We start from the raw sequence: 25,380 nt of genomic DNA, 5'->3' as shown, positions 1-25,380 counted from the left end.
CCCGGACTCCGAGCCCCGCGTCCTCAGTGCAAACTCCTCGCGGCCGCCGGGGTTCCCCCCAAAACGCGGAGGCCTCGCCGGCTCCCTTGACGCCGGGAAACGTCCGTGTCCCTCACCGCGAGGGTGTCACCGGAGCCTCGGCATTCAAATGGGGACAGGCGAGGAGGAAGGGGAGGATCCTCTTTTTGACTTTCTGCGTCGCAATTCCTCCCGGTCTGCACGCAGCCGAGTTGGGGTGGGGGGCGCTCCCATTTCTAAGGCTGCTTCCGGCCTTTCTGGGCGCGGGGGCTCTTTCGGTCCCAGGGCAAGCCCCGAGAACGCCGGGGAGGCGCGCGCGAAGCCGAAGGGCACCTAGCGCGCCCGGCCCGGCGCAGCCCCGCCGCCCGCCGCCCGCGCCCCGCAGGCGCCGCAGCCACCGCGCCCCGACCTCCCCGCGCGCGCGGCTCCGGGTCGTCGCGGGGAGCGCCCTGCAGCCGCAGCAGCCCCAGCAGCCCCTCCGGGAGCCGCGCGCGCGGACAGCCCCGCCGGGCGGAACGCGGCGGTCGCGCGGATGCAGCGCCGCGCTGACTTCTTCCCGGGAACCCCGGCCCCCGACCCGCGTACCTCGGCGGCCGCCGAAGCGCCGCTCGGGATTCCGACTGTGACAGCCCCTCCGGCCCGGCTCGGGGTTTCTCCGTTTTCGGCGTCACAATAATAAGGAAGTTTCCCCGCAAGCCTGAGGGCGGCGGAATGCGCTGGGCGAGTGACTTCCCACCCGGCCAATGGGGGCCCTGCTGGGGCGGATGGGCACCAATGGCGGCCGCGGCGGCGCCGGAGGCGGGGCGGCGAGATCCGCGGGCGGGAGGCGGGGAGAGGCCCAGGCCGGGGAGGGAGGCGGGGGCAGGCGGAGGTGACAGGACCTGCGGGCCCCGCGAGGGGACAGCGGCGCGGGCGTGTGTCGGCCGGGAGGCGGCCGGCGGACCCAGAGCGCGCGCGCCGGAACGCGACTGCTTTTCTCCGACGGGGAAGCGAGCGGGACTGATCAGCGGTCGGTTTGTCAGGTTCTGGGTCTTAATATTTATGCAGAGGTGACCGAAAGCCTTGAGCATGGGAGGAAAATCTAGAGGGTGAGTTATGAAGCGTTTTATCCCGCAGGGGAGCAGTCTTCTGTTTCGTACCTCCTCTCGGGAGGACTGGAGGAGGCGCGGAGCCTTTGAAACGCGGAGCTGCGCGGTGGGAGAGAGGCGGGAAGGAAGCCGGGTGCCGAGGCCCGCACCGCCTGGGCCCTCCAGGAGAGTTGGGGGGGCCGAACCGGAGAGCGGTGCTGCGGGAGCGAGCGGGGCTTGGGAGGCTGGAGAGTGGGGGCTGGCGGGGCATGCAGAGAAGTCACTGAGTAGATCTTAAATCTTATCTGAAAGACACCATGTGGCTTCTTTGATGGATAAAGAAATCTGTCCTCCCCTCCTTTCCCTGGCACTGAATCTCAGAGCTTTCTTCTCCTCCCCAAGGTCACAATGCTGTCAGAGTTCCCGTGGTCCTTGTCCTTTTGAAGTAAACGTTCTCACAGACACGGCTTCATGTATCTGTTGTCCCCCCACCCCCCCACCTCACCTCCCTCCCTTGAATTTGAAGCACAGAAGCAGAACACACTGGGGAAGTACCACTCTAACCCAAAAGAATGGCTTTCCTAGTGGATGAATTTCTGTAACCTGTCATTTGAACTGGGAAGGAGGCCAGATTCTTCCCAAGGACGTTCAAATCAGGTCAAGTCTGCAGTTACCTGTTCTGGAAATCTAATAGATTCACCAAGCCAAAAAAAAAAAAAAAAAGTTTTGAGGCGTGGGGATGGGTCAATCTTGGCTGACCTAGGAACTCTCAATGAAATAAAGCAGGTTGTCAAATGCTCCTGAGACAAGAAAGAGAAGAAAAAGCAAAATCTCAAATTATCAGGTAGCTAAGGTCATCTGAGAAAATTTCAGCCTTTGAAGTTTGAATCACACTGGACACCTTTAGAAACAGTGGGGACAATATTAGCAAGATTCCCTTATACAGTTTCACAGAAATCTAGATATCTCACAAAGACATAATCCCCGTCAAGAGATGGTATCACAAAAAGGAACTGGGGAAATAGCCAGAGAGGAGTTAGGGTAGGAAGGGAGGTTTCCCATGGTTGAGAAGGAGAGAGCAAGATTCTGTGTGATTCATGTGCCAAATATAAGGTTTATAATCAGTCAGCATTTAGGTCAATATATTTGTCCCATGGCTTAAGTGTTTTCACAAGAAATTTCATCTTGAGGAAGAAGTTGGGTATCAAAGTCTCGAGCCTGAAGTTGGGATTTAAGTATGTACAAACCGGAGTACTGTCAGCTTCCTTACTAAATAAACATCCAGAACCCTAGGAAATTACTTACATGTAGAATGATCAGTGAAGATACTTGGAGTACTTCATTTTATTTTCTTAATTGAACCAACATAAAATGCCTATTTCCTTAATAAGCATGTCCTGCTCCATTTACCAAAATGGCTTTGAATGGCCGCAGCACCAACAATAGTCTTTTTTTTTTTTTTTTAGGATTTTTAAAAAGTATTTGTATTAACATATAATGTATTATTTGCCCCAGGGGCACAGGTCTGTGAATCATCAGGCTTACACATTTCACAGCACTCACCATAGCACATACCCTCCCATAACCCAGATGTCCATAACCCAGCCACCCTATCCCTACACTCCAGCCCCAGCAATCCTCAGTTTGTGAGATTAAGAGTCTTTTATGATTTGTCTCCTTCCAGATCCCATCTTGTTTCATTTTTTCCTTCCCTACCCCCCAAACTCCCCACCCTACCTCTCAAATTCCTCATATCAGAGAGATCATATGATAGTTGTCTTTCTCCAACTGACTTATTTTGCTAAGCATAATACCCTCTAGTTCCATCCATGTCGTTGCAAATGACAAGATTTCATTTCTTTTGAAGGCTGCATAGTATTTCATTGTGTATCTATACCCCATCTTCTTTATCCATTCCTCTGTTGTTGGACATCTAGGTTCTTTCCATAGTTTGGCTATTGTGGACATTGCTGCTATAAACATTCGAGTGCACGTGCCCCTTCAGATCACTACATTTGTATCTTTAGGGTAAATACCTGGTAGTGTGATTGCTGGGTCAAAGGGTAGCTCTATTTTCAACTTTTTGAGGAACCTCCATGCTGTTTTCCAGAGCGGCTGCACCAGCTCACATTCCCACCAACAGTGTTGGGGGATTCCCCTTTCTCTGCATCCTCACCAGCATCTGTTGTTTCCTGACTTGTTCATTTTAGCCGTTCTGACTGAGCACCAACAATAGTCTTAATAACATATTTAAACTGGCTTGAGAGACCATACTTTACTTTTTCTTTGCATTTCTATAGCTCCATCTTCCATCCGTTTCTTTCTGACTTCGCGTATGTTCCCCCAACAAATATACTGTATATTGAGCATCTACTGTACTGCCAGCTCCTGCGGATTTCTTGGTGAGGAAAATGGCACAGTTTCTGTTGCCTTCAAGGGGGAGGCAAACACTAACCACATCAATGCACCAAGGAGTACATAGTTGCTAACTAAGATAAATGTTATGTAAAGAAAACATTCATGTTAAATATAAAACCTAAAAAATAACTGTAAACAAAACTGACTTCCAGTTAATGCTATGTACACTGGAGGAAGTATACTGATATCTGTAAGTTATTTTGAAATGTACATTTTAAAAGATGGATTGAAGGCTGGATAGAGAGATGGATAGCTGGATATACATGTAATAAATCCAGTATCCCAAGATGTTAATTATAGACTCTCCATGGTAGGTAGATGGTTGGGGTTTTTGGAATGCCTGGGTGGCTCAGTTGGTTAAGTATCTGCCTTCGACAGGTCATGTTTGGGATGGAGCCCCACATGGGGCTCCCTACTAGTGGGGAGCCTGCTTCTCCCTCTCCCATTCCCCCTGCTTGGGTTCCCTCTCTCATTATCTATCTCTTTCAAATAAATAAATAAAATCTTTTTAAAAATTTTTTACAATAACAAGTGTTGGAAAACAAAAAATAAATAATAAGAGATGTGATAAATTGTAACTGTAACTTTTGACAGGCAGAAGGGATATGTAGTCCAGCTCTAGCTCTGGACAGATGAGGAATCCCCAGTGACAAGGGGATGATACCCAGTGCTGCTACATCTCCACCTGAACAGATACCCATTCGCACCATTTTTTACAGCTCACTTTTTGAAATGCTTGTGCCTATTTCAAATTGAAAGAAATTCTCAGTACAGTAGGAAGACTGTTTAATGATGATTGTTTTCTGTGTTTGACTTATTTACCTGGCAGACAAACATGAACTTGGTAAACTTAGAGACAGATCAGACTTATGGTGAAAAAATAGGTTAGCCACAACATTCTGTCTTTCAGGTATACTTTTGAAGCGATAAGTGTCTTCACCTCTGGGAAAGGAAACCAATGATTATTTGACAGTATGTGCGTACTCTGTAAAGCTACATAATGACAAAGGTGTTTCTTGGTCCCTCCACCGCCCAAAATACTCATTTTGTCCATGTAGTCAATATTCAAAGGAAAAATTCATTCTTAAACATTTTTTGCATGTTTTCACTCTTTTTTGTTGCTTAATATAGTTTACCTAAGAAGCCCATATATGCCCAGGCTACATTATCTAAGCTTATTGAAAACTGTCCTATAACATACAGCATTGATTTATTACTGTGAAAAATAACTTGGAAGAAAAATATCATGGTAAATCAATATTTCCATCAATCAAATAATTATTAAATATTTAGTTAATGTCTTCTGTATGTATTGCTGGATAAGAAGCATTATTCCTTACCGCAAAGAGCTTACAGGCTTTATGACTATTCCTTTGTGTTTCTTGAAACTATTCATAGTTTAATTTTGCATTTTTAAAAAATCAGTCCATTTGGATGAAGCACAAACACCTTACCTTAAATATTAGAAACTCAGTAATATCATATAGGTTAATATCAATTAATGTTACAAAAAAACATTGGATGATTGAGCATTTCCTAAGAAAGCCTTAAGGGTGAGCTTTAGTTTGTCCCTGAAGACCTATGCAATAAAGTCTTTAGGAAGTGACATCTGAAAATTTCTCTTCTTACAAGGTCCCAAAACTTTTGTATCCTTGGAAGTGGCATCCAACCTAGCACTCGGACTTCACTGACAAAATAAGACCTTGGGGGATTACAGTAAAGAGCATGTCTATTGCTGTGTAGCTGCAGAGTGTGCAGATTTTAACTGCCAAAAATCAGGCAACTGTTTTACCCTTCTAGATGCAAAAAAAAAAAAAAAAAGAGAGAGAGAGAGAGAGAAAAGAAAAAAAATCTCCAGAAGTTCATTTGTGTCAAATCAAAATAAAATCATCAAAATGAAAAACCCCTTTCTTTGAAGTTAAAGATGAAATCTGGGTCAAATGAAATTTAAGGAATTTTATTATATCCTAGAAAAGCTAAAGTGACCCTATGGAATTATAAAGGGCATGCATAAAACAGTATTAGACAGCTTTATAACTTGGCCATAAATTCAAGGAACACAGGTGAATATGCATAATAAATGGTTTCTTGCTCTACCGTTATGATACATCATATGTTCCATGACATTACCTGATACACTGTGTTATCCCTTGGGGCAATGCATAGTTCGGGTTGCATGGAGTGTGATGCAGTAATTCATTTTCCTCAAACCTAGCAGAAGCATATTTAATGTATTGTCTCAGTTGACTTCTCTCATTTTTACTAAATAAACTTTGGGGCACCTGGGTGGCTCAGTTGGCTAAGTGTTTACCTTTGGTTTGGGTGGTGATCCCAGAGTCCTGGGATTGAGCCCCAAGCTGGGCTCCCTATTCGGCAGGGAGTCTGCTTCTCCCTCTGCCTCTGCCCCCGCCCTTTAGTGCTAGCTGTCTCTGTTTCTGTCTCTCTCAAGTAAATAAAATCTTTAAGAATAAATAAATGGGGGCACCTGGGTGGCTCAGTGGGTTAAAGCCTCTGCCTTCGTCTCAGGTTCTGGGATCAAGCCCTCTGCTCATCAGGGAGCATCCCCCTTTCTTTCTGCCTGCCTCTCTGCCTACTTGTGATCTCTGTCAGTCAAATAATAAATAAATAAATAAATAAATAAATAAATAAATAAATAAATAGTTTTTTAAAATAAATAAATGAACCTATATCTTTAACATATTCCAGGAAGAAGGAAGTAATCAGAGGGGGTTCTATCTGTAAGGTTGTTATATAATATGATATAAAATAACAATAAGAATCTATAAAAAAATAAAATAGTATTGTGTTTCCAAACTTTATGGCTACCCTTTATATAAAGGAGAACTGATCATTGGTATTTAACTTTCCATTGGTCTCCAGCATTTGTCTTCATCCCACATATAGATAAAAGCCCAGTGAAGTCAGCCATTATATTTGCTTTTAAATTGTTGACTAACAAATTGTTCTTACCTTACAGATATTTAAGATACTATAGAATCATCTTATAGATACTATGGCTATTTCTGTTTCCCTCTTTCCATGGGCTTTTGAAAGCCTGGAACAAAATGTATATCCCATCTGTACAGAAGCTTATTGCATACATTTTGAGAAGTAACCTCAATTCAAGATTCATTATAACTTTTCTATGACATTTTCCCATTGTACTCATTTTCTTACCTACTTAAAGAAAAACAAACCTGCTTTTCTCTTCACAAAAGTATATATAAGAAAAGAAAATAAAAATGATCAGTCTACCACATTTTTTTAGTTCTTATTATTTTGTCTTTTCCCCACACACATATATACATTTCTAAAAGTGGCTCATTTTCTACATTTTACACAATGCTTTCTGAATTTAACAATATATTTAACATCTTCAATAGAATTAAATAATATTCTACAACATCATTTTAAATTGTATGTAAATTACATATACCTACAAAATGGATATACTGTAATTTAACCAATTTCTTATTGTGTATTCATTTTCCATTCTTTTCCATTCTTTGCATTCTATAAGCAGTAGGGCAAACATAGCTACGCATAGTGAATATAACTAAATATTTGCCCTCACCTTTGATTATTTCCTTAAGAAAAATTCCTAAGAGAATAATTGCTAGGTCAGGCAAAATGCAGAGTCTTAAGACTTTATAGAATATTGCCAATAGGGACGCCTGGGTGGCTCAGTCAGTTGGACGACTGCTTTCGGCTCAGGTCATGATCCCGGAGTACCGAGATCAAGTCCCGCATCGGGCTCCCAGCTCCACGGGGAGTCTGCTTCTCCCTCTGACCTTCTCCTCGCTCATGCTCTCTCTCATTGCCTCTCTCCCAAATAAATAAATAAATAATCTTAAAAAAAATAAAAAGAATATTGCCAATATTCCCTAACAAAAGATGGTACCAGCTAAATACATATACAATGTCTAAGTAGCCCTTGTCCAACCTCCTTACCAATAATGCGGTTGTTTTGGTTTGGTTTTCATTTTATTGTTTTCACTGTATTAGTAAGTCACCTTATGTCTTGACTAGAATATGTGGATTAACAAGATTTAATCTTGTTAATTAACAAGAATTATTCTTGACTAGAATTTTGAATAATTAAAATTAAAACAAAAAAATTCTAATAAAAAGCCACATAGCCCACATCTGAAAATCAGCTTAGGTAAGACGTTTCTAAATAAGACTGAGGAATCTCAGCGTTTTTTTTGTTTTGTTTTGTTTTGTTTTTTTAAAGATTTTATTTATTAATTTGACAGAGAAAAATCACAAGTAGACAGAGAGGCAGCCAGAGAGAGAGAGAGGGAAGCAGGCTCTCTGCTGAGCAGAGAGCCCGATGCGGGACTCGATCCCAGGACTCTGAGATCATGACCTGAGCCAAAGGCAGCGGCTTAACCCACTGAGCCACCCAGGCGCCCCAGGTAAGACGTTTCTAAACATGAACATCAAAAATTACCTAAATGCATAAAAATCTATGAGTAGGGTTGTTGGTCCTTTCTAAAATTGTTTAATGTCATGTGACTCCTCAATCTTCCCACACACCTTCCAGAAATAAAAGGCTGCAGGAAGGAAGTTCTGTACAAACTTAGACTGTTGTTAATCATATTCTTATTCACACACACGCACATACCAATAACAATCAGTTGATGGTTCGCCAAGTTCCATAGAAAAATAAAAAGCAGACAAAGTGGGGCACGTGGGTGGCTCGGTCAGTTAAGCAGCGGACTCTTGATTTAGGCTCAGATCATGATCTCAGGGTCGTGAGATCAAGATTGAGTTCTCTGTCAGTCTCATGCTGAGCATGAGGCCTGCTTAAGATTCTCTCTCTCCATCTCCATCTGCCCCTCCTTACCCAACAAATAAGTAAATCTTTTAAAAAAAGGAGGGGGGACAAAGTATCAGAATTTATTTCATCCATCAATAGAAGGCATTTTATTGTGCACTTCTCAAAAAGAAAACAGTGTCATGACTTGTAATAATCCATTGTGGTTCAGTCACCTTTGTCATCAGTCACCTTATGTGTACCAGTGAGTCCCAGGCTTTATAGAAGAAAATGACCTTATTGACCAACGATCAGATAAGCATGTACTTCAAGTTCTTTCATAGCCTTCAGAAGTAGATTTGTACTATTTCATCCAAGTTCTTGCCTGGTTCTCTTTTTGAGTAACTGGATAAAATTTCAACCTAGATATATGGCTATCAGCCTAGAACAAGAGAGAACCACCTGACCAGTACCTGGAATGAAACATGCATGCTGGATGTTATGCATTATGTTCTGATGGATTGTACTGATGAACCCTGTACTTATGGTAAGTAGCTTGGAAGGTGTAGTGAATTAAATAGTTTCCCCCCAAATCCATGTCTACCTGGAACTTCAGAATGTGAATTATTTGGAAGAGGGTCTTCACAGATGTAATTAGTTTCATTAAAATGAGATCATGGATCATAAAATGAGAATTAGGAAGATTCTAAATCCAATAACAAAAGTCCTTTTTTTTTTTAAAGATTTTATTTATTTAACTGACAGAGATCACAAGTAGGCGGAGAGGCAGGTGGCGGCAGGGGGTGGGGTGGGGTGGGAAGCAGGCTGCCTACTGACCAATGAGTCCGATGAGGGGCTCAATCCCAGGACCCTGAGATCACGACCTGAAGCAAAGGCAGAGGCTTAACCCACTGAGCCACCCAGGCACCGAACTAATGTCCTTTTAAGAAAGCCATGTAGGGGCACCTGGGTGGCTCAGATGGTTGAGCATCTACCTTTGGCTCAGGTCATGATCTCCAGGTCCTAGAATCAAGCTCCACGTTGGGCTCCTGGCTCAGCAGGGAGTCTGCTTTTCCCTCTCCCTCTGCCTCTCCCTCTACTTGTGCTCTCTCAGTCTCTGTCTCTCTACCTCTCGCAAATGAATAAATTTTTTTAAAATCCTTTTTTAAAAAAAGCCATGTGAATACACAGAGACAAATAAGAAAAACATCATGTGAAAATAGAGATTGGAGTGATGGGTGTCTCCTAGCCAAGAAATGCCAAGTAACTACCAGAAGCAAGAAGAGAGGCATAGAGAGTAGATTCTCCCTCAGAACCTCCTGAGGGCATCAAACTGCCAACACCTTGATTTTGGACTTCAGCCTCCAGAATTGTGAGAGAATACATTTCTGTTGTTTTAAGCCACCCAGTTTGTGGTACAGAGGTAAGTACATTGCTGCAAAAAGTATAATAGGCTTTTAATGCAGTAGCTGTGGCATCTGTGACCAGGGTGATTGCCAGGATTGACTTCGAGATTTGTCTGGCATCTTAGCTGAGAGTTCCCTTGCCCTGAGAGCTCTGATGTGTCCTTCCCAAAGTATCAACACAATCAAAAAGAATGACATTTGCAAACTGACAAAGTCTATTCTCAATCAAGATATACAGGGAGTTAAACTCCCTGGCTAGATCTTTCCAATAAACATTGACATCCTTTTGCAAGCAAATGTAGGTTAGCCAAGTCCATTTTACAAAGTATACTTTCTCTTATTTTATTTTTTTTTTAAGATTTTATTTATTCACTTGACTGACGAGCTCACAAGTAGGCAGAGAGAGAGAGGTGGAAGCAGCTCCCCGCTGAGCAGAGAGCCCTATGCAGGACTCAATCCCAGGCCCTGGGATCATTACCTGAGCTGAAGGCAGAGGCTTAACCCACTGAGCCACCCAGGTGCCCCATCCACCTGGTATTTTATTATAGTAGCAGTAAACCCAGAGTTCCATATTAGTTTCATCCAGAAAACATATAAATTATGTAAGATTTTGTGTATATAAGACTTGACCTTGAAATTCTAGTCATTTCAAAGACAAATCATGTTTTCATTGATCTTATAGCAGAACAGGTACCCTTTATGAATGAGTGTAACATAGAAGCTGGGAAATATTTAATTCTATTTTATTTATCCCACAATGTAAGACTTTGTTAAAGTGAAATTTCATGTCAGTGGAAGACCCAAGAAAATCAGTCATATCCGTAGGAAACTCCATCAAGTCCATTCCCTTGTAGTACCTATTTTTTTTTTAAGATTTTATTTATGTATTTGACAGACAGAGATCACGAGTAGGCAGAGAGGCAGGCAGAGAGAGAGAGGGGGAAGCAGACTCCCTGCCGAGCAGAGAGCCTGATGCGGGGCTTGATCCCAGGACCCTGGGAAAAAAAGGCAGAGGCTTTAACCCACTGAGCCACCCAGGCACCCCCCCTTGTAGTACTTTTTAATGATTTTTCATAGTATTTTTTAAGGAAATCTTGACAATCATTTTTATTTTTTAAAAAGACAACATTAGGGGCTCCTGGGTGGCTCAGTGGTTTAAGCCTCTACCTTCGGCTCAGGTCATAACCTCAGGGTCCTGGGATCCAAGCCCTGCATCAGGCTCTCTGCTCAGTGGGGAGCCTGGTTCCCCCTCTCTCTCTCTGCCTGCCTCAATGCCTGTTTGTGATCTCTCTCTCTCTGTCAAATAAATAAATAAAATCTTTAAAAATAAATAAATAAATAAATAACAAGCCAACATTATGTTGTTTTGGGTTTTTTTTTACAATTTTATTTATTCATTTGACACAGAGAGAGGGTACACACAAGCAGGGGGAGCAGCAGAGGGAGAGGGAGAAGCAGGCTCTCTGTTGAGCAAGGAGCACAATGCAGGCTTGCTGGATCAGAGCCAAAGGTAGACACTTAACCAACTGAGCTATCCAGGTGCCCCAGGTCAGCATTACATTGTAAAACAAAATACAAACTGTTTTGATCCATACAGAGGTCAAAAAAGAGTTACTTAAATAAATTGTTTATTTAGGGGTGCCTGGGTGGCTCAGAGGGTTGAGCCTCTGCCTTCGGCTCAGCTCATGATCTCAGGGTCCTGGGATTGAGTCCCACATCCGGCGCTCTGCTTGGCGGGGAGCCTGCTTCTCCCCCTCTCTCTCTGCCTGCCTCTCTGCCTACTTGTGATCTCTCTCTCTCTCTCTCTCTCTCTCTGTCAAATAAATAAATACATATCTTTAAAAATTTCTTATTGCTTATTATTTTGTTATTTATTGTTTAATAAATATTTATATAGTATAATAATATAATTTATTGTTTATTTATTGTTTAGGGAAGAAATTCTGAACCGAGGTCTGCCTCTGAAGCATTCAGTGGACTTGGCTATGCTGAATCTAAGCTACGCTGAGAAGGATCTCTTAGTATACAGAACAGACATCAAATTTAACCACAGAGACATTTTACTTAGGAGACCAACTAAGCAACTCCATGATTTATATCACTGAAAAAAAAAAAACAGTGGCTATTAATTAGAAGCTCCCTAAGCTTTCTATACCTCATCTATTCTTTGAGAGACTGCCAATGATAATATATCAAGTTATTTTAATATCCATTCTGTAGAGATAATAGTGTTTGTAATATTGAGAAAAGTCCTTTGAGAAATATAGATGAAATATTTGGTAAAACACCAAAACAGAATTTTTTAAAGAACACATTGTCAACAAATAAAAGAACTACTAAGAGAATGAGCTCTGCAGCCTCTTGGCAAACTGGGTCTAGAAACACAAAAAGTCCTGCTGTAAGGGTCTAGTATGGGAAAAGAGGAGCAGGAATTCGTGGTATCAATCTACAGCAAAAAAGAAATGAATATGGGGTTTCCGTGTTGCCCTTTCTGCTGCTTCTTCCCCTTTGCCCTTCTTCCTCCACCTTCAGGCACCCCAGGCCATTAGCGCATGATTCTAAGCTTTCGTTTTCAATCTTCTACCCTTTTGAGAATCTGATGGCATTACATGTTGTCTCCACAAAAATGGTACATTTGCTCACGTAATTATGAATACCATTCTAAAAGTATTTATGGACTCTTTCCATCTAGGGATGGACCTATGTATTCCTCATCCTCTTCATTATGAACCTTTGCCTTAACTGCTGACCAAATCTAAGAATCAGATAAGCTCATCTGTCTTAAATGCAATAAGGCTTAATATTTGGCTATTCTCTCCTAGAAGGAATTTCAAATCTAGGATAATGTCCCCATCTCAAGATCCTTAATCACATTTGCAAAGTCCCTTTTACCATATCAGAGAACATATTTACAGGTTCCAGAGATTAGGATGCAGACATCTTTGGGGAACCATTATTCAGCCTACCACACTCTACATCACCTCTTCCTCAACCCTAGTTTTCGTCCTTATCTGTACCCTTGGACTACTTCAACATTTCCCTAACTGGCTGACATGAGTCCCACTTCTTCCATGAAACCCTCTGGAGGTCCAACCCACAATTTGACTTCCTATAGCACTTTTTATGAACATGATGTCCCTAGCATTTATTACATGTTATTTGTGTGTCTCCACCAGTTTCCCACCATATGATCTTAGAGAAGTCAATTTCCATTCTCGTGCCTCTGTTTCCCTATCTATAAAACTGATAATATTTGTACTCTCATCGTAGGAATGTTCTGATCTTTCAATGTAATAACAATGCACTTAAAATGCTCAGCATACAGCACTTAATAAATGTTAACTCCCCTTCCTTTTTCTTCTATTTACTTTCTTTAGCATATGAGCCATATTAAAAATTCTTTCAGGGAAGGGACTATTTCTTATGCATTAAAATATACCATATACATTGTAAGATCAGTATCTTTTATCACTATTACTGTTGATGACAATAATTAATCATATAAGAGATGATTCCAATAATGTTTCAGATTTGGTCCTTCCCACTTTCTATTTCCCATTCTGGAATACAAATGAACACCTCCTCTTCCATCAAACTATTTATATTTCTATTAAGATATTTATTTTTTTTTAAAGATTTTTTTTATTTATTAATTTGACAGAGAGAAATCACAAGTAGACGGAGAGGCAGCCAGAGAGAGAGGGAAGCAGGCTCTCCGCTGAGCAGAGAGCCCGATGCGGGACTCAATCCCAGGACCCTGAGATCATGACCTGAGCCGATGGCAGCGGCTTAACCCACTGAGCCACCCAGGCGCCCCTCTATTAAGATATTTAGAGAATATTTATATTTGATTAACTATGGAAACACCTAAGGGTAATGGCTGGCAAATAGCGGATCTTCATCAAGTGTTGGCACAAAGAATTAATCTGTGTTCAAGAATCTGTCTGTTGCATTGCTTTCTTTACTTCTGAGTTACTATTTGAAAAAGGAAGAGGATGAGGTACCTGGGTGGCTCAGTGGGTTAAGCCACTGCCTTTGGCTCAGGTCAAGATCTCAGGGTCCTGGATGTGAGGGCGATCTGGCTGCGACATCTGTCACCCCATTGATCGCCAGGGTTGATTCGGCTGATCTGGCTGGCTAGGCGGGTGTCCCCTTCCTCCCTCACCGCTCCATGTGCGTCCCTCCCGAAGCTGCACGCTCGGTCGAAGAGGACGACCTTCCCCGATAGAGGAGAGGACCGGTCTTCGGTCAAGGGTATACGAGTAGCTGCGCTCCCCTGCTAGAACCTCCAAACAAGCTCTCAAGATCTCAGGGTCCTGGGATTGAGCCCCGAGCCCCATGTCAGGCTTTTGGCTCCGCTCAGCAGGGAGCCTGCTTCCCCCTCTCTCTCTGCTTGCCTCTCTGTCAAATAAATAAAATCTTTTTTAAAAAAATTTTTAAATAAAGAAAAAGGAAGAAGTTGTATTTGATTAATCTCACAGCTCTTTGAATCTCTAAAATCCACTATTCCTATAATTCTGTAAATAGAGTAAGAAGCTACTTTGACCAAGAAATAACCCTTTCTTATGTTTATTTTCTCTCTCCAGGACTTAATTTAAATTCAAATTAGTTAACATATAGTGTAGTATTCATTTCAGGAGTAGACTATAGTGATTCATCACTTACGAAAACATCCCAGTGCATCACAAGTGCCCTCCTTAATGTCCATCACCCTTTTAATCCATCCCCCACTTCTCCTCTGGCAATTCTCACTTTGTTCTCTATCATTAAGAGTCTCTTACAGTTTGCCTCCCTCTCTGTTTTTATCTCATTTTATTTTTCCTTCTCTTCCCCTATGCTTATCTGGTTTGTTTAAATTTCACAGATGAGTGAAATCATATGGTACTTGTCTTTCTCTGACTGACTTATTTCACTTAGCATAATACACTGTAGTTCCATCCACATCATTGCAAATAGCAAGATTTCATTCTTTTTGATGGCTGAGTAATATTCCATTGGATATGTATACCACATCTTCTTTATCCATTCATCAGTCAGTGGACATTTGGGATCTCTCCATAGTTTGCCTATTGTTGCTAATGTTGCTATAAACATTGGGGTGCATGTGCCCCTTTGAATCAGTATTTTTTATCCTTAGGATAAATACCCAGTATTGCAGTTGCTGGATCATAAGGTAGTTCTCTTTTTAACTTTTTGATGAACCTGCACACTGTTTTACAGAGTGGCTGCACCAGTTTGCATTCCCACTAACAGTGTAACAGTGTTCCCCTTTCTCTCCATCCTCGCCAAGACCTATTGTTTCCCATGTTGTTAATTTTAGCCATTCTGACAGGTGTGAGGTGGTATCTCATCCTGGTTATGACTTGTATTTCCCTGATGATGAGTGATGTTGAGCATTTTTTCAGTGGTCTGTGGACCATCTGGATATCTTATTTGGAAAAATGTCTATTCATGTCTCTGCCCGTTTCTTAACTGGATTATTTATTTTTTTAGGTGTTCAGGTTCATAAGTTCTTCATATATTTTGGATACTAACTATCAGAGATATCATTTGCAAATATCTCCTCCCATTTTGTAGGTTGTCTTTTAGTTTTGTTTATTTCCTTCACTTTGCAGAAGTTTTTTTTATCTTGAGGAAGTCCTAATAGTTCATTTTTGTTTTTGTTTCCCTTGTTTCCAGAGATGTATCTAGTAAGAAGTTGCTACAGCTGAAGTCAAAGTGGTTGCTGCCTGTGTTCTCCTCTAAGACATTGGTGGATTCCTATCTCACATTTATGTCTTTCATGCATTTTGGATTTTTTTATGTATGATGTAAAAAAGTGGTTCAGTTTCATTCTTCTGCATGTGGCTGTCCAATATTTCTGACACCATTTGTTGAAAAGAGTGTCTTTTTTCTACTAGATATCTTTCCTGCTTTGTTGAAGATTAGTTGACAGTATAGTTGAGGGTCCATTTCCAGGTTCTCTATTCTGTTCCATTGATCTGTGTGTCTGTTTTTGTGTCAGTACTAGACTGTCTTGATGATTATAGCTTTGTAATACAGTTTGAAGTCTGTAATTATGATGCTGCCAGATTGGTTTTCTTTTTCAGCATTTCTTTGGCTATTCAGGGTATTTTCTGGTTCCACACAAATTTTAGAATTGTTTGTTCTAGCTCTAAAAAATTGTTGGTATTTGATAGGGATTTCTCTGAATATGTAGATTGCTTTGAGTAGGATAGACATTTTAACAATATTGGTTCTTCCAAGCCATGAGCGTGGAATGTTTTTCTATTTCTTTGTGTCATTTTCAATTTCATACGTGTTCTATAGTTTTCAGAATACAGATCTTTTACCTCTTGGGTAGGTTTATTCCTAGGTATCTTATGGCTTTTGGTGCAATCATAAATGGTATAGATTCTTTGATTTCTCTTTCTGCTACTGTTGGTATATGGAAATGCAACAGGTTTCTGTATATTGATCTTATATCCTGTGACTTTGCTGATTTCATGTATTGGTTCTAGCAGTTTTTTGGTGGACTTTTTGGGGTTTTCTACATAGAGTATCATGTCATCTGCAAAGAGTGAAAGTTTGACTTCTTCCTTGCTGATTTGGATGCCTTTTTATTTCCTTTATTTCTTTTTGTTGCTGAGGCTAGGGCCCTTTCTTACCTTTAAATCATTTCCTCAAACACTGCTCTCACTTTGGTATCACCATTCTATGGGGCCAATTTATGATAACATGTCTGTTTATGGAGACAGAAAAGTCTATTCCACTTACTGCTAGATATGATTAGGTTTACAGCTACTACTTAAATAGCTATTACCTGAAACTATCTTCAGTATTAGAACCCTACTTTATACATGCATAAAGGATGTTTTATTATAATAAATATCCTTTATAATAAAGGATACTTTATTATAAGGCAAAAATTTTCTAAATCAGCATATATATGTAGCACTCACATAAATATTCACTTGATTGAAGATAATATCATAAAAATACTTTTAGAAACAAATGTATAATGGGAGTTGAAAAAGGAAGATGTAATTAATATGATCTTTGGCCAGAAACACCTGAAACTAAGTCAACAACCTCTTCCCTTAAGGTCCACAAGGAAAGATGCAAATAAAAATGAGCACTTTGTTAAGAAAAAAAAAAAAACAAAACAAAACAGAAGCTACAACAAACAAATATTTGCTATTACATAAAACTTTAATGCCAGACTTCAATGCAGAACTTTAGGGAATAGTCAGAAGCTTGGTGAACAAGCGCCTTTGCCTAAGCTGATTATTTCCTATGTCCTCTATTTCTGCCCCAACGCTCACATCCAAGTCTTAGATCTTCCTATTCTAATCCCCACTACAATCTTATTTATACATCAAGCATAAGACTCTATTCTGAGAAAGCATGACTCAATTAATGTCCTTTAACTTTACCAATCCAAAGCAAACAAACAAACAAACAAAAACGTTACCAATCCATAGCAACTCCTCTTCCTTGGAGGAGAGAAGAAATTGCCACAGCCAACAACTCGAGGAATTCCACCTTTACACCATATAGCAAATAAATTCCAGAAAAGTTTAAGAAATAACAAAAACTTCAGAAAAAAAATAATAAGTGATTGCTTACAAAACTTTGTGGAGAAGAAAGTCTCTAAGGATGGTACCATGAAACAAAATGGAAAAGATTAACGGGTTTTATTACTTGAAACTTAGAACAGAAAATTAAACCTGAAAAAAGTTAAAAGGCAACATTTTACTAGGAAAATATCTGTTCTGTGCATGACAAAGGCTTTTACAATAAGAAATAAGAAAATAAGATAAGATAATAAGAAATAAGAAAAAATACTCTAAGAAAGAGCAGAAGTCTTGATGAGGTAAAACGCACACACACATTAATGGGGAGACCTATCCAGCATTTTCAGGGAATCATTCCCTGAAGAGAAAACATTTAAGCTTAAGTCTTAAGGATGTGAGGAGTTGCCGGGCTGGGAAAGATCATCCCTGGCAGAGGGAACAGCATGTGTCAAAGTTCTGAGGCTAAGAAGAGCTCGTCATTGTCAAAGTCCTGAAAGGATTGCCAGCTCACCGGAGTGGCAGGAGCAGAGTGGGCAGAGCAGAGAGCAGAAGGAAGCTTGGAGAAAAAGTCAGGGACGTACCATGCCAGCTGTTACAGGGGTTTTAGTTCTATTATAAGTGCAGTAAAAAGCCACTGAGTGGGGGAGTGGGAAATGTTAAACAGATCACCCGTTCCTGGATAGATGGCAAGAGATGGAAGGGTGGGAATGCAAGTTGGTGCAGCCACTTTGGAAAACGGTGTGGAGGTTCCTCAAAACATTAAAAATAGAGCTACTCTATGAGCTGGCAATTGCACTACTGAGTATTTACCCCAAAGATACAGATGTAGTGAAAAGAAGGGCCATATGCACCCCAATGTTCATAGCAGCAATGTCCACAATAGCCAAACTGTGGAAAGAGCTGAGATGCCCTTCAGTAGGCAAATGGATAAAGAAGATATGGTCCATGTACATAATGGAATATTATTCAGCCATTAGAAAGGATGAACACGGGACGCCTGGGTGGCTCAGTTGGTTAAGCAGCTGCCTTCAGCTCAAGTCATGATCCCAGCGTCCTGGGATCGAGTCCCACATCGGGCTCCTTGCTTGGCAGGGAGCCTGCTTCTCCCTTTGTCTTTGCCTGCCATTCTGTCTGCCTGTGCTCGCTCTCGCTCCCTCTCTCTCTCTGACAAATAAATAAAATCTTAAAAAAAAAAAAAAAAAAAAAGAAAGAAAGAAAGGATGAACACCCAACTTCTGCATCAACATGGATGGGACTGGAGGAGATTATGCTGAGTGAAACAAAGTCAGGCAGAGAAAGTCAATTATATGGTTTCACTTACTTATGGAATATAAGGAATAGCATGGAGGACATTAAGAGAAGGAGAAAATGGGGGGGGGGCAAAATCAGAGAGGGAGATGAATCATGAGAAACTGTGGACTCCAAGAAACAAACTGATGGTTTTAGAGGGGAGAGGGGTCCATGGATGGATTGGACCAGTGATGGGTATTAAGGAGGGCACGTACTTCATGGAGCACTGGATGTTATATGTAAACAATGAATCTTGGAACACTGCATCAGAAACTAATGGCATAGTGTATGGTGACTAACATAACATAATAAAAAATAAGAATAATTAAACAAAAAGGGGGATGGAAAGGGAGGAATAGCAGACCCTGAAAGACGAGTTAGGAAACCATCAAGGCTAATACAGTAATCCAGGCTCTAAATGGTAGTGGCTTGGGTTCAGATCATGGCAACAGAGATGAAAAGAAGTGAATATGGCCAAGATCTATTTTGGAGGAAGAAGAGAAGGGAGTGGAAGCGGGGGTTTGAGAGAGGAAACCAAAGAAAAGTCCACGATTTCTGGCTAAAGCCGCTGGTTGGACAGCAATGCCCTTTCCTAAGGTGAAGCAGATTGAAAGAGGTACAGGTTTTAGAATGTAAATCAGGAGGATAAGATCCTTGAGGGGGCATCTGTGTTTAATCTTTGCTTAGCAGTATACATCCAGCACACAGCACACTGGCTGACACAATGAATACTACCTGAATTGGGTTTGTCCATCCTGTGACATCCTGATAATTCACCACTTATAAGAGGGATTTGGTAAATTAAGTGAAATATTAAATGGATATGGGATATACATAATTCTAAGATTCATGTTTTGGGGCATCTGGGTGGCTCAGTCGATTGAGCAACTGATTCTTGATTTCGGCTCAGGTCATGATCTCAGGGTCATGAGATGGACCCCCAAATCAGGCTCCAAGCTCAGAGGGAGGTCTGTTTGGGATTCTCTCTCCCTTCCTCTGCCCCTCCCCCCAATCAAACTCTTTGTCTCTCTAAAATAAATAATAAATCTTAAAAAAAATAAGATTCACATTTCAAATTTAGGAATAAAGTGACAGTGATAAGTTAATGACTTCCACATAAATGAGCCTTATGTAAAGCAAATTTTTACAGAATATTTTATGTAAATATTTATGTACAGAATATTTTATGTACCAATCCATGTACTTTAAGAAGAAAAAAGTCATAAGAACGTCAGTGTAGATGAGGGCTCTTTATTATTACTTGAGGTTATTAAATTCTATTGTTTTAGAGACTTGACTCTTAAAGGCATTGTAGCCTCACGCTGTTGGCTTTTAGTAGACAGGGGAGCAAACAGGAGAGCAAGTGACATCACCTTTGTGTCAGCTGCTGGTGCTTGTCGGATTAGACAGGGTAAAGAGGAGTCCTCAACTGACAGTGAGACCAAATAAGTATTCAGCTTTTAAACCCTGAGGGCAACATGGTGTTTAGCATAATCACATTGACATGCGATTTGCATGTCCCAACTCTCTAGAATACAGATTATGCATTGTGTGAAAAGGAGAAATCCTATACAAAAGGATCTTCATTGGTGTTCTGCCAAAAGTATCTAGACTTCAATACTTTTCAACAGGTGATTGTCATCCAGTGTCCTTATTATTCCAATAAAGCCTTTTTAGAAATTGGCACCAGCTATTATTGAAAATCAAATTTGATCAGAGACTTCAAACTGAGTTAAGTTTATCCAGATCTGAAGTTTTATATCTTGTCTAAGTAAGATGTGAAACAAAAACAAACAAAAATTCTCCAGGACACCCAAGCAAAATATTTTTTAAAAATATTATGGAGATTGAGGCACCTGGGTGGCTCAGTCGTTTAAGCATCCAATTCTTGATTTCGGCTCTGGTCATAATCTCAGGGTTATGAGATTTGATTCAATTTGACTTAAAAGTGGACCCCTGCCTTACCTTTTAGTGTCTCCATTTCTTCAGTTGTGAAATGGAGATGGTAATAGTACCTACCTCATAGGGTGGTCCCAGTTTAGATGAGATAATGTGGTAAAACTCTTGGAATTGTGCTCAGCAGGGAGCCTGCCTGGGATTCTCTCCCTCTCCCTTTCTCTCTCAACCCCTCTCCCTGCTCACCTGTTTTTCTCTCTCTCTCTCTCTCAAATAAATAAATAACTCTTTAAAAAAATTTCTGGAAGTATTAAAAACAATTGTTAATTCCACACGATCTAGCAATTCCACTTCTGGGTATATACCCAAAAGAGTTGAAACCAAGGTCTCAGAAAGATATTTGTACACAATGTTCATAGCAGCACTATTTACAATAGCCAAAAAGTAAAAATAACCCATGTCCAGCAATCGATGACTGGATAAAAAAACGTGATCTATATGTACAATGGAATACGATAAAGCCTTAAAAATGAAGGAAATGGTGTAACATAGATGAGCTTTGAACACGTTATGTTAAGTGAAATAATCCAGCTATTAAAAAAGGCAAATATGGTATGATTTCATTTTACAAGGTACCTATATCATACAAACCGGTCAAATTCATGGAGACAGAAAGTGGAATGGTTACTGCCAGGGAGAAATGGAGAGTTAGTATTTAATGGGAAAAGAGTTTTAATTTGGGAAGACAAAAATGTTCTAAAGATAAGTAGTGGTGATGGTTGCACAGACCAAGTGAATATATTTCCCCTCTAATGAGCTGTACATTTTTAAATGGTTAAAATAGTAAATTTTATTGTATGTGTATTTTATCACAATTAAGTACAATAATTGTGATTACTACTTTAAGGAGTAAGTGGTCTGTCATATGAGTGATTTTATCCTGTCAGAGGGGATAAGACACATGGAGGGTGGAGGGAGGTGGGAATAGGGAAACCTGCAATCCGCCTGCCTCCGAAGGTGGTGCCCTCCCATTCGAGGCATGGGAGGAAGAGAACATGAGAGAGGAGCTTCTACAACTGCTTTCAAATAGGAAGGAGCATTCCATTTCAGGCAGCATAGGCACAGGGTCCGTCAACTATTTTCATTTTTCAATTTTGTTGTGCTGCTTCAAGGACGGTAGAAATTCTTTTTAGATCCTGGCAATAGACTCTGAAACCCTACCATTTTTGGAAGGGGGGTTTGAAAGTTTTCATCTTTTCTGGAACATCATGGGTTTGTTGTGGACAGCTAGGAAAAGCTGTAACAGCTGCAGGTCAGTTTGCCTTTGAAATTATAACTTTCTTGGGGCACCTGGGTGGCTTAGTCCATTATGCCTCTGCCTTTGGCTCGGGTCATGATCCCAGGGTCTTGGGAAGGAGCCCCTCCTTGGGCTCCCTGCTCTGCGAGGAAGCCTGCTTCTCCCTCTCCCACTCTCCCTGCTTGTCTCTGGCCCTCACGTACTCTCTCTGTGTCAAATATATAAATAAAATCTCTTAAAAAAAAAAAGATTAAAATCATTACTTTCTCCTTATTCCTGCTGATTTGTTTTGGAAAGGGCAGATTATAGCACGAAACTCTTCCTTTTCCCAGATTCTCAGAGTTGTTAGATTTCAAATCAGTCTAAAGACGGGGTGAAAGGAAGCCCTGAACTCTTTGGGTCTCCATCCCATCACCCTATCCCAGAATTCCAGAAGTCAGAATTTCATGGTTCAAGGGGCCCTAGTGAAACTGTCTGTGGCAGTGAAAATAGATAATTGCATCATACAAATTTCTAACATCAGGTTTAAAGTCCTCAACTAAAAATGCATCTGATCAAGAGATCAAGCTTTATAAAAACTGGAAGTAGCTGGATTATAAGCCTAATGAGTTTTATGCTCCGTGTGCACATAAAGGATGTTTTTAATGACTGATGAGTAAGCTACGTTTTTATTTTCCTTCTAAAATGGCCATGGATTTCCTTTTTCTAGCGAACACCGGTCTTGAATACACACAAATGCTAAAACCCAGCTGCTTCTCTTTACCACCAAAAGCAGTCTTAATTAGTTTTTATACATATACATATCTTTCATTCTAGTAAAGCGCAATCCTCAACAAATTGTTTTGATTAAAATCCAGTGAATGCTTTTCCTGTTCTTTTCCTCCCTATACAGTCTTGTCCCATACTTTTTGGCATCTGATACCCGAGAGAAAGTATCTCCAGAATATAATTTTCAGATAACAGAATCAAATTACCAACTCTATCTTGAATGTAGAATCTATGATTAAAATGTTCCCATGTATGTAACTTTATAGGCTTCGTGAAGGGGGAAAAAACTGCACTTATATCAGTTTTACATACTGATAAATATATTTTTAGGGGCAACCTGGCTGTCTCAGTTGGTGGAGCATGAGGCTCTTGATCTCAGGGTTGTGAGATGGAACCCCACTTTGGGTGTAGAGATTACTTAAAAATAAAATCTTGAAAAGAATTTTTAGTTAGATGATGGCTTAAGGCCTTGTTCATTAACTGCAACCAAGGGAACAAGGGCCATCCCTCCAAATTTCTGAGTGCTTATTCCTTAGTAGAGTATAAATTTACATCATCAGGAAAACTACATTGTCAAAGCTGATTATTTTGGAGGATTTATTTTTTTGGTACTGTATTGTATTACCTAAATTGAGAGTGTCTAAACTGAAAATCCTCAACACCTTCTGGCCACGTTTGAAAGTCAGTTGTATTAGTTTGCTAGGGCTGCCACGACAAAGTACCATAGACCAGTAGTTGAAACAATAGAACTTTGTTTTCACACAGTTCTGGAGCTTGGAAGTCTGGGATCAAGGTAGCAGCAGGATTGGTTTATTCTGAGGTCTCTCTCCTTAGCTTATAGATGACTACCTTCTCTCCATCTTCACATGGTCTTTTCCTTCTGTATGTCTTCGTCCTAATTTCCTCTTCTTATGAAAACACTAATAATATTGGATTAGGGCCCACCCAACCTCATTTTAACTAATTACCTCTAGAAAGAGCCTATCTCCAAATATAGTCACATTCTCAGGTGCTAGGGATTGGGGCCTCAACATATGAATTTTGGAGGGGCACAGTTGAGCATATAACTGGCCCAAAATTCATAAATAGCAAAATTAAAACCACCAGATCAATAAATAGTATTTAATAAGACTTTACTGTGCATGTAAGGACAGTTCTAGAACTGGGAGCTTTCAAATTTAAAACTAATATGAAGCCCAGGTTACAGGATGTTACAGGATGGCTTAGAAAGTGAAAATCAGGAAGTTGTTTAACCTTTACAATGATTGGCTATTATAGTGGGGCATTTCCACAGGGCAGGGAATTGGTTAAAAGTGATTACTGTACACTGTTTTTAGGAAGATGACAATTCTTTTATGATAACAGAGGCCTTTGCAAGAAATTATCTAAGTAAGTTATTATTTGTGTCCATGAAATAAGTTATATTTAGTTTTGCTTATAGAGCATACATGGTTTTATCACCCAGAGAATTTACAAGTCTGGTCTCCATTTTGTATTTAATTTTAACATCAATTCATAGACTTCCCATGTTTTTCATTTGGTTTAGGTGGAATAAAGTAGTCAGAATATTTACAGAAAAATTACATCTAAATGATATTCAAACTGGAGTCAGATAACAGCACAAGTATATGTTACTTGAAGATTCCAAAATGCTTATTGTTAAGGATGGCAGATTTTTGGACCAACAAATCTCACAAGCCTGAGGATATCAAAGGCCTATTAAGAATAATGGGGTCCCAGGTATGATATAAATCAAATTCTTACATGTGTAAAGCCTCTGGTTAGATATACCTGAGACTCTGTACCTGAACCTCCAGTTTGCACACCACTTTGGGAAGGTGAGGTGTAGAGAAAGGAGTGTTAAAAAAAAAATAAAGTAGAGAGAAGCAGACAGTATACTATGCATAGACATGTTCCCTCCCACTCAGAATTAAATTATGGGAGCAGCATGATAACCAATAGAGGAACCAAAGAAGAAAACTGAAGTAGAAGTCCTCGACAGACACATGGGCAGTCCTACATGAGCAGAAGCTGTCCAATTCCCAAACACAAGCAACTGGGATGCTGGGGAATGCCACCAGGTCCATACACTTCAAGATCCTTCTCCTGGCCAGATACAAAGGCCTGGAAGAACAGAACTGTATGGTCTGGAGAGCAGAGGATCAATGTTCAAGGCACACACACAATGATTTTCATGGGTCCTTTGGCTATGTGACTGCATCCAGTGGGGGCAAATTAATAATAAGTCCAAATGGTATCCTTTTTTTTTTAAAGGTTTTATTTATTTATTTGACAGACAGAGATCACAAGTAGGCAGAGAGGCAGGCAGAGAGAGAGGAGGAAGCAGGCTCCCCGCCGAGCAGAGAGCCCGACGTGGGGCTCGATCCCAGGACCCCGAGATCATGACCCGAGCCGAAGGCAGCGGCTCAACCACTGAGCCACCCAGGCGCCCCCCAAATGGTATCCTTAAGGAGAAAAGTTAAATGATATAAACTGCATGGAGACATGGTGACAAGTGGCCAAATTCTGGGGTGAAAATTAAATTAGTATGCCACGTGTCAAATAGTATCCTATTATGTGCCAGGGGCTAATGCCACAAATTACCAATCACCCATAAAGATTCAGTTGGAACATAAAATACTGAGTTCAGTTCTCATCTCAATAGTCTCTATCACATAGAATCTCTCAATGAAAATGTTGAAAGAAATAAATGAATGATCAGCATAGCACGATAGAAAAGTTATGGACACTAGATACTTAGAGATGAGAGAGAGTCGGCAGCTGTGCTGACATTTCCTTACTGGTTAGGTGGGAATTATAATATCAACCCTACATTTATGCTACAGATGAAATGAGCTACTGTCTTTTAAAGGGTCTAACATAAAGGGCCTAGCATAGGGGCTCT

The 25,380-nt window shown here is 40.6% G+C and overlaps 1 protein-coding gene and 1 long non-coding RNA gene across 2 annotated transcripts in view; one reads left to right on the top strand and one right to left on the bottom strand.

Annotated features, from left to right (window-relative positions):
* The window catches only part of HERC3 (HECT and RLD domain containing E3 ubiquitin protein ligase 3), a 123,582-nt gene extending 122,834 nt beyond the window's left edge, over positions 1-748 (bottom strand). The window contains exon 1 of the mRNA XM_059375833.1: positions 604-748. The gene's annotated coding sequence lies outside the window, so the exon portion shown is untranslated. The remainder of the gene's footprint in view (positions 1-603) is intronic.
* Positions 749-856: 108 nt separating this feature from the next.
* LOC132001358 (uncharacterized) lies at positions 857-13,019 on the top strand. Its single transcript, XR_009399599.1, has 4 exons — positions 857-1,106; positions 8,689-8,809; positions 9,438-9,685; positions 11,602-13,019. It is a non-coding gene; the product is annotated as an uncharacterized LOC132001358 (long non-coding RNA).
* The last annotated feature ends 12,361 nt before the right edge of the window (positions 13,020-25,380 follow it).

This window comes from Mustela nigripes, chromosome 1 (genome assembly GCF_022355385.1).
Source record: "Mustela nigripes isolate SB6536 chromosome 1, MUSNIG.SB6536, whole genome shotgun sequence".
Lineage (NCBI taxonomy): Eukaryota > Metazoa > Chordata > Mammalia > Carnivora > Mustelidae > Mustela > Mustela nigripes.
The sequence above is the reverse complement of the archived record's forward strand: the minus strand, read 5'-3'. Positions and strand labels throughout refer to the sequence as shown.